The following is a 13225-nucleotide window of genomic DNA, read 5'->3' as shown; positions in this document are numbered from 1 at the left end:
TTATCTTTGTGCACAAGACTGTCTTGCATCCAGAGCAGCCTGGTTCTGTCTCCAAGGTGCAAGACTCCTGGCCGCCAGCTTTCTTGGCATCTCTGTTTCTAAGTCTCATTAGAAAGTGTATGGGGAAATGGATCGAAGGGTGCAAAGTTCGGCTATGCAGGATGAATAAGTTCTGGACATCCAATGTACAGCATGGAGACTACAGTGAATAACACTGCATCATATACTTGAAGTTTTCTAAGAGAATATATTTTAAGTGCCCTCACCATGCACAAAAGATGGTGAGTATAAGAGGTGAGAGATACATACACACATTAGCTGGATGGTAGTGATCACTTCACAACATGTACATGAGCCAAAACATCAGGATATGTATTTTCGATACATGTGATCTTAATTTGTCAATTGTACCTCAATAAAGCTGTATTTTTTAAATAAAAAATGGTGGAAAATATATTGGAAGACCCCACCATGAAGTTCTTTGCGGCTCTGACCCACTCACTAGGACAATTAGATTTCTGGGGTAGGGCAAGAACAGCATTGGAGTAGAGATGAGAACATAGATTTCGAGGTCTGAGTGACAGGAGTTTAGATCTCTAACCCAATATTTACTTCCTGTGCACTCTTGCATAATCTCTTAACCTCAGTTCCCCATCTGTAACTTGTGAATAATCACAATACTTGCCATAAAGGGGTGTAAATTTTAAATGAGATAACTTATATAAAGCGTTTAGGACAGAGCTGGCACATTATAAGCTCCTAATGCCGTGTTAAATATTAATAATGATATTAATAATGTTAGGACACAGAGAGTGCTGTTCCCCACAGAGGCAACCTACTGATGGAATTCAGGAAAAATATAGCCAGAAAGTTAATTTGCTTTGTGAACTGGTCGACTGAAAACAGGAGATGTGGTTATGCAAATTCCAGAAATAATAGCTAACATTTATTTCAGCTTGCCAGAGTATATTCACTGCCCCAATGGTTTTCAAATCTTACTGTGAATAAAATCCCCAGGAAGCTTGTTACAAATGCAGAAGCCCAGGTTCCATCCTTATAGGTTTTAGTTTGGTTGCCCTGGAATTAAGTATTCTGTTTTTGTTTTGTTTTGTTTTGTTTTGTTTTGTTGTTTTTTTAGGAAGTAACCTAGGTGTTCCTTTGACTCTACATTAAAAATTGCCTGAGTCTAGTTTCAAAGGTAACTGTTTCTTCTGGTACTTTATAGAATTATCCTCGAAAACCAGGTTACTCAGCCTGCCTTGGCCTATCGAATATTCTAGAATACTGTGGTGTTCAATAGATCTGGCCTGAGTTCCATCAAGGCATTAGAATACTCCCAGCGTATAGTTCATCGGTCAGTGAAGTCTGACATCATTGGAACAAGAAGTCTTTGTACTTCTTTTCAACTTTTCTGTAGATCTAAAGCTATCCCCAAATTAAAAGGTTTTTTTGAAAAAATATATAATTTTGTCCCAAGTGTCTTTTCAGCTCCCAGTATTCCAAGTGATAGCAATAATTATCATTATACATTCAGAGAAAGACTGCATTTTTTTCACTTGAGGTCCTGTAGTACAAACGAAATGGTGTTATTGCAGAAAGTCTGTTCAAAGGGGGCACTATCAGCCCTCTTGTGTCTCTGAGGCTGGACGAGGAGAAAGGAGAACCAGGGCCTGACTGTAGAGAAGCACACTCAGGCAGCTCTGGGGATTAGTGGCTGAATAAGAGGTGGGGAGAGAGAATGAGAAGGAAGCGTGGCCCAGGTCACTGTTCTGCAGACAAGCAGAATCCCTTAAGTATCTTGCTGATTCAAAAGGTCTGGAGTAAGGGGTCAGTAGTGATGATGATGAGCGGTCAAGTTTGGGAGCCACAGATATCAGTAAAGAATTAGAATCTGAAAGAAAATCACCAGTTGTGTATTCAGATAATTGGACCCCAGGAGTGCTAGGAGTGCGGCCGTGTGCTCAGAGAGCTCTTTCCATGTAGCCCAGGGGGTAAAAGCTACGATGTCATTGCAGAAACTCAGACAGGAGAGCTAGGGCTACAGCAGAGGCAGACAGTATCTGTGACTCGGGATGGGAAGTGTTCTAAGTTAGCGTAAGAGCTGCAGGATCGAAACTCTAGGAGAGTATCTGGTGGTTTGCACACAAGCACCACTAGTTAAATAGTTGTGAAAGGGTTTGGTTTCCCTCCAGAGGCTTTGCACCTTTCTGGATTTTCTCAGTGGGTCATTACTAGTTTCTGAGACTTACCCCTGTGTCAAAGCCTTGCTTGGTTCTGTAGGCTCGTGACTGCCGGAGACTCTGAATTGTAGGAAGAGAGTATGGCCAGATATGGCTTGTGCCAAGCCATCCCACAGACAAGTCCTCTACTGGGCACATTTTCATGAAGGAGACAGTGTGTCCACATTGGTTCTGGGAAAAGGGCGGAGTCAGGCAGATGTTAGAGTCCCTGGGTTACTGTCCAGAACTGCTATACCAGGGGATAACCGGTGCAGAGGATAGCAGGTACAGTGAGTTTTTAAAATATATTTTTATTTACTTATTTTGAGAGAGAGAGAGAAAGAGAGAGAGAGACACACACAGTGCAGGAGGGGCAGAGAGAGAAGGAGAGAGACAGAATCCCAAGCAGGCTCCACACTGACAACGCAGAGCTGATGTGGGCTCGAATTCATGAACCATAGGATCATGACCTGAAAGAAAATCAAGAGCCAGATGCTTAAATGACTGAGCCACTCTGGTACCCCTATAGTGGTATTTAATAAAATATTTAGGGCATTAAAAATACATAGACACATATAACAGGCACACATGTACTTCCTATCAAGCTTAAATCATAAAACATCACAATTAAAGGGGACATCCTCTCTATACATGTTCATAATGCATTTTGCTCTTTACAACCTAAGGTAACCATTATTTCAAATTTAGTTTTACCATTCTTATACCTTTATTGTTTATCTTATGCCTTTAGTACTTCTATATGTATCCATAAGCTATATTTATATGATTGTTTATCACATTTTAATGTTTTTTGTAATTGTCATGCTTTATGTATTCTTCTGTTACTTTCTTTTTTTTTAATTTTTTTTTCAACGTTTATTTATTTTTGGGACAGAGAGAGACAGAGCATGAACGGGGGAGGGGCAGAGAGAGAGGGAGACACAGAATCGGAAACAGGCTCCAGGCTCTGAGCCATCAGCCCAGAGCCTGACGCGGGGCTTGAACTCACGGACCGCGAGATCGTGACCTGGCTGAAGTCGGACGCTTAACCGACTGTGTCACCCAGGCGCCCCTGTTACTTTCTTTTTTATTCAGTGTGTATTTTTGAGAACTATGCATGTTAATATATGTAGGTCAGGCCCTTTGATTGAATTCCCTGGTAGTACAAATACATCACAATTTATCCGCTTGTTATTAAGCACTGTACTAAACTGAACTCTCTTGCTACATGTCCTGTACTCTTGTATAATTGTTTCTCCAAGAATGGAACTTGCTGGGCCACTGCAATACTTGGTATTGGTTGACTTTTTCATTTCTACCAATTGAATATTTGATTGCTATTATCTGATTGTGTTTTAATTTGCATTATCTTGCTTACTATTGAGGTTGAACCATTTAGGTTTTCTCTTCCAAGAATTTCCTATTAATATCTTATACCTATTTGACCTTTGATTTTTTTTTCTTTTTTGTTTAATGTTGATTTCAAGGAGTCCTTTAGATATTCTGGACACTAACCCCAGTTGTTGAACTGCATTAAAAAAACCCTCCTTGGGATGCCTGGGTGGCTCAGTTAGTTAATCATCCAACCTCAGCTCAGGTCATGATCTCATGGTTCATAAGTTTGAGCCCTACCCCAAGCTCTCTGCTGTCAGCACAGACCCTGCTTCAGATTCTCTGTCCCCATTTCTCTCTGCCCCTCCACTGCTCTCTCTCTCGCTCTTTCTCTCTTTCAAAAGTAAATAAAAATTTAAAAAATACCCTTCAGACTTTGGGGTATCTTTTTGAGGGGCACCTTCCTGACAGTGAAAGATCAAGTAAGAGAAGAGAGAAGCATGCATTTAAATCTGAAAAATAGGAAGTTTGAGAACGGGAAATGCCAATGGATTGTTTAGATCAGAGGGATAGGATCAGGATCCAGAAGTTATGGAGTGTGAGGTAGTAGCTATGCCAGACCCTCACATGAGGTTGAGCCCTTGCAAGGATGTAGATGCTTTCTTCGGTCTCTTGCCTGTGGGCTCAGGCAGCCCTATCATCACAGAACCAAATATGAATCAAGGGAACAATAAGTAACTCAATAATCCACGCTATGTACCAGTCTCATGCACCAGGTTACTTATGTTATACACACACTCTGTATAGAGTGTGCAGATGACACAGACCCTGACCTTTAGGAGCTCTCAGTATTGTTAGAAGGACGCATCTCTAAAGAAGCCAATGCATGATGATGTGAAAAGAGCCTTAAGAGTGCTGAGTACAGGATAATATTGGAGTCATTGATTTCTTCATTCATTTGAGAAATATTTATTGAGCACCTTCTATGGGGACAAGGTATATGTCAGTGAATAAAAGATAAGAACTCCAGGAGCACATATATTAAAGATGTGAGATTATTGGGGCATCTAGGTGGCTCAGTCAGTTGAGTGTCCAACTTCGGCTCAGCTCATGATCTCGCAGTTGATGAGTTTGAGACCCAAATTGGGCTCTGTCTTGACAGCTCAGAGGCTGGAGCCTGCTTCAGATTCTGTGTCTCCCTTTCTCTCTGCCCTTCCCCCACTCGTGCTCGCTCTCTCTCTCTCTCTCTCTCTCTCTCAAAAATAAACATTAATTTTTTGAAAGATATGAATGATTGATAAACTATCAACAAGTAAAGTTATGGCCATGAATCAATAATTATTAAAAAGTTCATCAACAAGATAACTCAGACAATGATCAGTGTCTTGCTGGATATATTTTAAAAAGGATGACACAGTGGAAAGTGTTGAGGGCCAAAGAAGACCTCTCTGAGGAGCCAGTGTTTGAGCTGAGACACATCTGATGAGAAGGACTTAGCTTTATGACTTCTGAGAGGACAATATTCCACACGAAGGACATGACAAGTGCGAGTCTGCACGGCAAGAATGAGCTTAGGCTTTAGGGATAAACAGAAATCACAGAAAAGAGAGTGGTGGAATCTGCTGGTGGAGGTGGGGAGGGTTGAGACTGACAGCAGGTGTGCAACCAGAAGAGGTCATATTAGGCAAACTCTGGAAGGATGGAGACTAAAGAACATTCTAGCTAGAGGAAATAAGATGAACAGAGATTAGGAGCGTAAATACACTGTGCAAAGTCAAAGCTTCAGCAACTAAATCCATTAATCTGTGTGACTACAGAGTCAGATACAAGGTCCAAAGGGCCACTGTATATGGTTCTTCCTGATGCCTGGACTCAGCCCAATTGCCTGCACACTTGTGTCTCCTCATCTAGAGTCCTGGAGCCTTTGTAGACTCCATCTTCAGACAAAGACCATCAATCAATCCAGTGAGGGGATATTTTTTTTCTCCCAGTGATGAAAATGTAACAGAATTCAGATTCTGATTTTTAACTAGGGGTAATAAGATCTGGTAGGCATCACCTAAAGCAAGTATCTGCCGAATTCCCATCACTGAAGCTTCTACATAAACTTTGGTAGTTGCTGTCGGGTTATGTTTTCTTTGCCAGATACTTCATGCAGGTTTATAGATGATCTCATTGCTGGGGACAAACAGCTGAATACAAATGGACCAGGATGCATCCTCTCAGAATGCTGAGGAAGAGCAAGCCATGAGCCTTTAAACTATACCTCCTGGTCAATGACCCGGGTCTTGGCCAAACTACAATCAGTCCCTGCACCTGAATCTCCAGAGTTCCCATCTCAGTGGCTCTTGACATCACTCACTTTAGGTTTTTAAAAATGTTTATTTTATTTTTGAGAAACAGAAAGTAAGCAGGGGAGGTGCAGAGAGAAAGGGGGACAGAGGATCTGAAGTGGGCTCTGTGCTGTCAGCATAGAGTCCGATGTGGGGCTCGAACCCATGAACCATGAGATTATGACCTGAGCCAAAGCAGGTCGCTAAACTGAGCCATCCAGGTGACCCTAGGGGGTAGTTTTAAATGCATGCAAGACTCAGCAGTTTCCTAAGCCAGAGAGAACCCCCTTTGCTTTTGAAAACTTGGAAATATTCACTTGGCCTGCTAAATGCTACTTGATGGTAGGGGACATTGGATATCTCTTCCTTCCCAGTAGCTAGCTCTGAAAAGTGTTTTCAAACCTCTTTACAGCTCTTAGTTCTGCTTAAGTGACTCCAATCATTTGAATAGTCTCTGGTGATGAAAATAGTCACCCAGAGACTCAGAGACACCACACCTCTTAATCAGAAACACACCATCATTCCTGATTTTCACTATCTTCCCTTCCTCTTTTATCAGATTTCTTAAAGTTAGGCATTATTTAAAAAGAAGAGTGTTTTGTTATTTTTGGTACATACTGATGAACTCTCATTGCTTAATTCTTATCCTCAGGAATACAAAATCTTCTGAAGACGGTACCCAGAGCTGCATTTTGCACTTGGCAATCATTCTCCAATCACAAAGCTCGCCTACATTTTCTTTTTAAAAATTTTTTAAGTTTATTTATTTATTTTGAGAGAGAGAACAAGTAGGGGAGGGGCAGAGAAAGGGGGGTAAGAGAGAATCGCAAGCAGGCTCCACACTGCCAGTGCAGAGCCTGATGTGGGGCTCAAACCCATGAACCAGGAGATCATGAGCTGAGCCAAAGTCAAGAGCCAGACATTTAACCAACTGAGCCACCCAGGTGCCCCTCACCTACATTTCACGGGGAGACACCACTGTGCTTCTCCAGGAGAATTATCTTATCCCATAAGGCATTTGGGTGACTCTGGCAGCACCAAATATGAGCCCCAACTCACATGGTGTATTGATTTCACCAGCAGAATAGAGAGGGACACACACACACACACACACACACACACACACACACATGCAAACACATGTATACTGGGAACTTTATTTTTCAGACTGTATTTCTCCCATCTCTTCCCTCTAAATCTGTCTCAGGGCTTGGTGGAAAGGTGCAGGGCCTGCAAGTTAGAGTCCTAAGGGAAACCTTTCAACTTAAGCCTTATTTCTAGAATATTGAGTCATAAGAGATGACCATTTGGACTCTTATTTTTTGGATCCTATTATTTCTTATTGTATGGCTATGGGAAATGGTTTCCATTGAAATACCAATAAGGGAGGACAGCATGAAATAAACAATAGAGACTAGGAATTTAGCAGTCTGCTCCCATGATTGCTCCCTCTTCATCTTAGAGGGCTACAAGTCTCTCCTGTTATAAAGTTCCAATATGCCTTCAGTTGAATTCAACTAAGCACTTAGGAAATGTATAACAGTTCCTTGTGGTAGCAGCTCCTATCATATACTGTTTGGCTTCCATAACCTACAGGAAGCAACTTCACGAAAGAAGTTGTAAGATGTCCCAAACACTAAACAAAGACAGAATAGGTCAGTGGCAAAATCCATCAATGAAATGATCAAATAATCCATGCTGCAGGATGACAAGAAGGATAAAGGTCAATCTTTATCAGAATTTTCAGATGATCAGTAATCATCAGGAGGGAGGTAGCACTGAAGTATGGGGAATATTTGGAACTATATAAAGACCAGGTCCTTAGACTGAGATTTTAACCATGATCTGGAAAACACACGAACCCGAAATGACTTTCTGCTGAGGGTGAACCTCTCCAGTCTGCTGCCATTTGACTGGATGATCTGGTCACTTTAGTGAGCTGCTAAGGTCTGAAGATGGGGTCCTGACAAGGCTAAAGCTAAAATTTCTGAGTAGGTTAGCACTAAATGTGCATAATACATGAATCTCAGTCCTTCCTTTAGTATTTTTTAATTACTTTGAGTAAGTATTTAAACTCCCTTTCACTTTGTTGTTGTTGTTGTTGTTGTTGTTGTTGTTGTTAGGGATGTTCTTTGTTCATATAATTACTTTGAGAGTCAGAATAAGTAATTCATGCTAAATACCTCACCCACAGCAGTGGCTCAGTAAATGCTAGCCTATGTTCTTGGGCAGGAAGGCTGAAAACAATGGTTCTTGGCCTTTTTCAAGGCAGTATTCCTTAGAGGATTAAAGTCAGGTGGAGTTCTGAACTGGAAATGTTTCCTGCCTTCATATTGCTTTCCCACAAAGCCGCTGTCACTGAAGATCTCCTGAGTACCTACATTTCTTTAAAAAATGTTTATTTTTTAGAGAGAGAGAGAGAGAGAGAGAGAGAGAGGAGGGGCAGAGAGAGAGGACTGCACAGAATCTGAAGCAGGCTCTAGGCTCTGAGTTGTCAGCACAGAGCCCGGCGCAGGGCTTGAATCCACAAGCTGTGAGATAGTGACCTGAGCCAAAGTTGGACACTTAACCCACTGAGCCACCCAGGTCCCCCTGAGTACCTCCATTGGTGACCTAAATCCTTAATCAAGCCAGCAGTCATGCATTTTTCCTCTGATCTTTGCCATAATATTAGCTGGATTCCAAACCCGTCTTTCCTAGTTTCAGGATGAACACAATTCTTTGTCCCAACCTGTATCTGATTGTATATGGCTAATATTCTGTGACTCTACATCTAACTCCAGTGCCCACACCTATTCTGACTTTGAGTGATGGCTACATTTATCACCCGTCCCATGAGCGCTACAGCAGAGGGGTGTTCACCTTCACTCTGTGTCAGGATTACATGAGGTTTTACTTTTCCTCTTCAGTTCCCTTCCTTTTTTTCTATTCTGATTTGATTTATTTAAGTAGATTTTGAAATACTTTTTATTATCAAAGAGTACCCAGGTGATTCCAGTGTAACCTGTCCATTGGCTAGAATTTGGGAAGCATTATTTTAGATTGAAAAATGTACAGAAGGTTAGAGAAATAATATGAACCAAGCCAGGTATGAACGTGGTTTGTTCAGTGGTGGGGCTATCGGGAGTGGCTGGTAAAGATTTTTATTGGGAGTACTACAAATTGTGTGTAAAACATGGATCCTGATTATGAAGAAATTTATTGGACAGAGAATAAAGCAGTTAAACAGGCTCTGTAATCATTACCTACCATGCCTAGATTTGTCAAGCCTGGGTCTTTGAAATAATTCTCATAAGACAGGAATTTAGAAAAGTCAAAGATTATTTCCATGATTCTTATTATTTTTTTAATTTTTAATTCTGGTATAATTAACATACATTGTGATATTAGTTTCAGGTGTTCTACACATTATGATTCTTAGTAATGTTATCAACAAAAATGTGGATATTCATACCTTCTATTGCCAAACCAGCTCCGTTTCTTATGTATTTTAAAACTACAGAGGTATTTTCACTTTTGTGTCACTTTATGCCCTAAAAAAACCTGGCAGTATCCACATTTAATACTTTTTATTAAACTCTATCCCCAAGGGACTAAAAATAGTCTGTAGAATTTTCCATTCATTATATGATTTTTAATAGTAATAAAATGTTCATAATAAGACATTTATTCTGGGACTTAGAAAAGCACTGTAGAATGTTATTCATGAATCTGCCTCCTCAGAACACACTCACTTTAGATATGAGAAATCTGAGATGCAGAATGGATTAAGTTGACTAAAATAGCATTGGGGAGACTGACACAAGGGTAGATGTTTAGATCAATGGTATAGAACTGAAAGTCCAGATACAAACCCATACATCTATAGTCAATTGATTTTCAACAAGATTACAAAACTCATTCAGCGTGCAAAGAATAATTTTTTCAAGAAACAATGTTGGGACAATTAGATATCCACATGCAAAAAAAAAAAAAAAATGAAGCTGGATCCCTACCTCACATCATATACAAAAATTAATGCACAACATGCATCATAGACCTAAATGTAAGAGCTAACCTTATAGAAGTCATAGAAGAAAGCATAGACGTAAATCTCTGTGATCTTAGATTTGGCATTGGTTTCTTAAGTATGACACCAAAAGCTCAGATGACAAAAGGAAAAATAGATAAATCAGACTTTATCAAAAGTAAACGCTTTTCTGCATTAAAGAACACTGTTAAGAAAGTAAAAAAAAACAACTCACAGATGGGAGAAAATATTTGCCTATCATATATCTGATAATGGTCTAGTATCCAGAATATATAACAACTCAACAACAAAAGGCAGCCCAATTTATATAATGGGAAAAGGACATGAAGGGACATCTCTCCAAAGAAGATATACAAATGGCCAACAAGTACAGGAAGAGATGTTCAAAGCCATTAAGTATCAGAGAAGTGCAAATAAAACCCACAATGAAATACGGTTTTACACCCACTAGGATGCCTGTAATCAAAACCACTGAAAGTAACACACGCTGGTGAGGTTATAGAGAAATTGAAATCTTCACATATTGTTGATATGAATGCAAAGTGGTGGGAAAAAGTAGAAAGAAGTTTGCTGTTTCCTCAAAACTGATAAACATAAAATCACCATATGACACAACTGTGCTGGACATTTACTCAAAGAATTGAAAGCACATGTCCAAACAAAAACTTGCACATGAGTGCTCATAGCAGTACTATTGCCAGTATCCAAGCAGAAAAAACAACCCGATGATTAATCTACTGATGAATGGATAAACAAAGTGTGGTCTACTCACACAATGGAATATTATCCTGCCATAATGAACATTAAAGGACTAATATATGCTACAACAATATGGGGAAAGCTTAAAAACATTATGATAAGTAAAAGAAGTCAGATTTTTTCCCAAAGACTATTCAACCAGAAAATTCATTAAACTCTGTTATAAGAACCACACAAATTAATAAAATCTCATTGTTCTGCCTAAAAAGGGATTTGCAGCTTCATCTCTGCATTTTTTTTTTTAACAAGCCTGGGCAGCCTACTAAACACCAATGATATAAACTTTAATTCTTCACTAAAAAAAGAAAAAAGAAAGAAGTCAGTTGCAAAGACCACATCTTGTATGAACCCAACCCTATTTTTACAAAATGTTTGGAATAGGCAAATTGATAGAGACAGAAAGCAAACAAGTGGTTGCCAGCTTGCCATTAGGAAGAGGGCAGTGGCGGGGGCGGGGGTGGGTGGGTGGTGACTGCTTGATGGGGTTTCTTTTTGGGTGATATCCTGGGATTAGATGGTGGTGATGATTGCACGGCATTGCGACTATACTAAAAGCCACTTTATTTTACTCTTTTTAGTGGTTATAATGATGAATTTTATGTTAAGTGAATTTTACCTCAGTGGAGAAATGAAAAAGCACATGGGGTCTCAAGTTTACTACTTCAGCGTTGGTGCACATCCCCCAACCCTGTAGTCAGTGATTTTCTGAGACTGGAGAGCCTTTGGATATATACCTGGGGATTTTCCATGGAGTGGAAAATATTTTCTTCATCCTCAGTGTTGCTGGATGGGGATCAAATTACTTATTCAGTCCTAAATACAGAGCTGCACACAGGCAGTTGAACAGCTAGTTTTGTGGCTTCACTAGTTTTGTAGAGAGTCCCAAAGTGGACATGGTGAGCTGTGTCATCACATCACGGAAAGTTCCTAATTAGAGGACCACCTGTGGACCAGTATCTGCCAAAAAGCAAGAAAATTGCCGAAAGAAGAAAAATGGTTAGACTCCACACCCCAGGGACAATCAATTAATTAGCTTCAGGACCTGGTGCTAAGGGCCACCTGCTAAACGTCAGCTGAAGAGGATGGTTATCAAAATTTGAAATCGAGTCTCCATAGCTCTGGCAGCCACAGGGTCCAGCTCGGGCACGTCAGCCACAATTGGAATCCTCAACTTTAATTGTCAGGTCATCAATTCCCATTGACTACCTGCTCTTGCCTGGATCCCTGGGTGGTAAGAAGGAGAAGTGGAGGGAAGAGAAATCGTTGTGTAGAAGAAGGTTGATTGGCCGAGCCCTGTGGTGATGTCTGACAGCCAATTTTTTATGAAACCTTCTGGGCTTTAAGAGGAGGACTGGAATTTTGTGGAGCACTCAGAAATGCTCATCCTTGAAATAAAGGCTTCCTGAACATTCCCTGGGGCTCCCATTACCTGGGCTGGGGAGTATGACTCTTCAAGTACTTGTTGGAGATTTAGCTTCAGTGTGATGTTCTGGAGCTCAAACTTCCCACCGGAAGGGCACGGTCTCCCCGCTACAGGCATCAGACTGGTAGGCAGCCTGCTTGCTTCTTGGTCTTACAGCTCAAAGGGAAGCTCACTGGCACACAGGAAGGAAGAAATAGACCACTTTCCTGATGATGGGGCCCTTCGGTGTCACTTTCTTACAAAACCGTCATGGGTCTACCTTGTGCCCAGGCTTGTGCCGTAGCCTTCTGGTATGTGTTAAACGACCACATTTTCACATCAAACCTATGGGGCAACCATTGGTCTTCTTATCTTCAAGTCAAGATGCATATGCACAGGCTCAGATGTGCCCAAGGTCATGCAAAAAATGTAACTCCTGGCACCAGCATTCTCTTTCTCTCTGATCCAAAAGACCACATTCGTTCCACCTCACATTGGGAAAAGTGAAGAGACAGGTTGTCTGACTGGACATTTGGTCTGTCAGAAAAGTAAATGTCATCAGACTTTGAACATAATGCACTCTCTCCTTTCATGTTTGCCATAAAGGATTACCTCTGAGCCCCAAAAGCACACTAGTGAACTCTCTGAAACCTGACGTAGTTGGTCTCCATCTATCCTCTGGCATCCAGTAAGTGCAGGGGTCAAAGATGAAAACAGTATTGGTTGCCTCTCATGTGTTACTTTCCAAAATGCCCCTGACCATATGCAACTCATACTCAGGACATGACAAGAATCTTTAAAAATGACTGAAAATTTAAGTATGGCTTCAGAGTTACAAAGTCATTCTTGTTCAAACCACTTAGCAGCTCACGAAACACTGAAAGGCTTTGTTTGGTTTTAAAACTCAAGGGCAAAAATCCAGTTCTCTGTTTTGTTGTTGTTGTTGTTATTGCTGTTTGTTTGTAAATAAAGTTTTTTGGAACATAGCCATACCCATTCATTCACATATTGTTTAAGGCTGCTTCTGTTCTGCAAGGCTGAGTTGAGTAGTTCCATCAGAGACTGTAACGACCCACAAAGCTTAAAATATTTACTACTTGGCCCTTTACAGGGGAAGGTTTTTGAGCCCCGTTTTATGGTTCAAGAGCAT

At 40.7% G+C, this 13225-nt stretch overlaps 1 protein-coding gene across 1 annotated transcript in view; it reads left to right on the top strand.

The window, feature by feature from the left end:
* The window catches only part of AGBL1 (AGBL carboxypeptidase 1), a 765585-nt gene that overhangs the window by 643389 nt on the left and 108971 nt on the right, over positions 1-13225 (top strand). The window lies entirely within an intron of this gene.

The sequence above is a fragment of the Prionailurus bengalensis genome, chromosome B3, assembly GCF_016509475.1.
Source record: "Prionailurus bengalensis isolate Pbe53 chromosome B3, Fcat_Pben_1.1_paternal_pri, whole genome shotgun sequence".
Classification (NCBI taxonomy): domain Eukaryota; kingdom Metazoa; phylum Chordata; class Mammalia; order Carnivora; family Felidae; genus Prionailurus; species Prionailurus bengalensis.
This window is presented reverse-complemented; position numbering and strand designations above follow the sequence as displayed.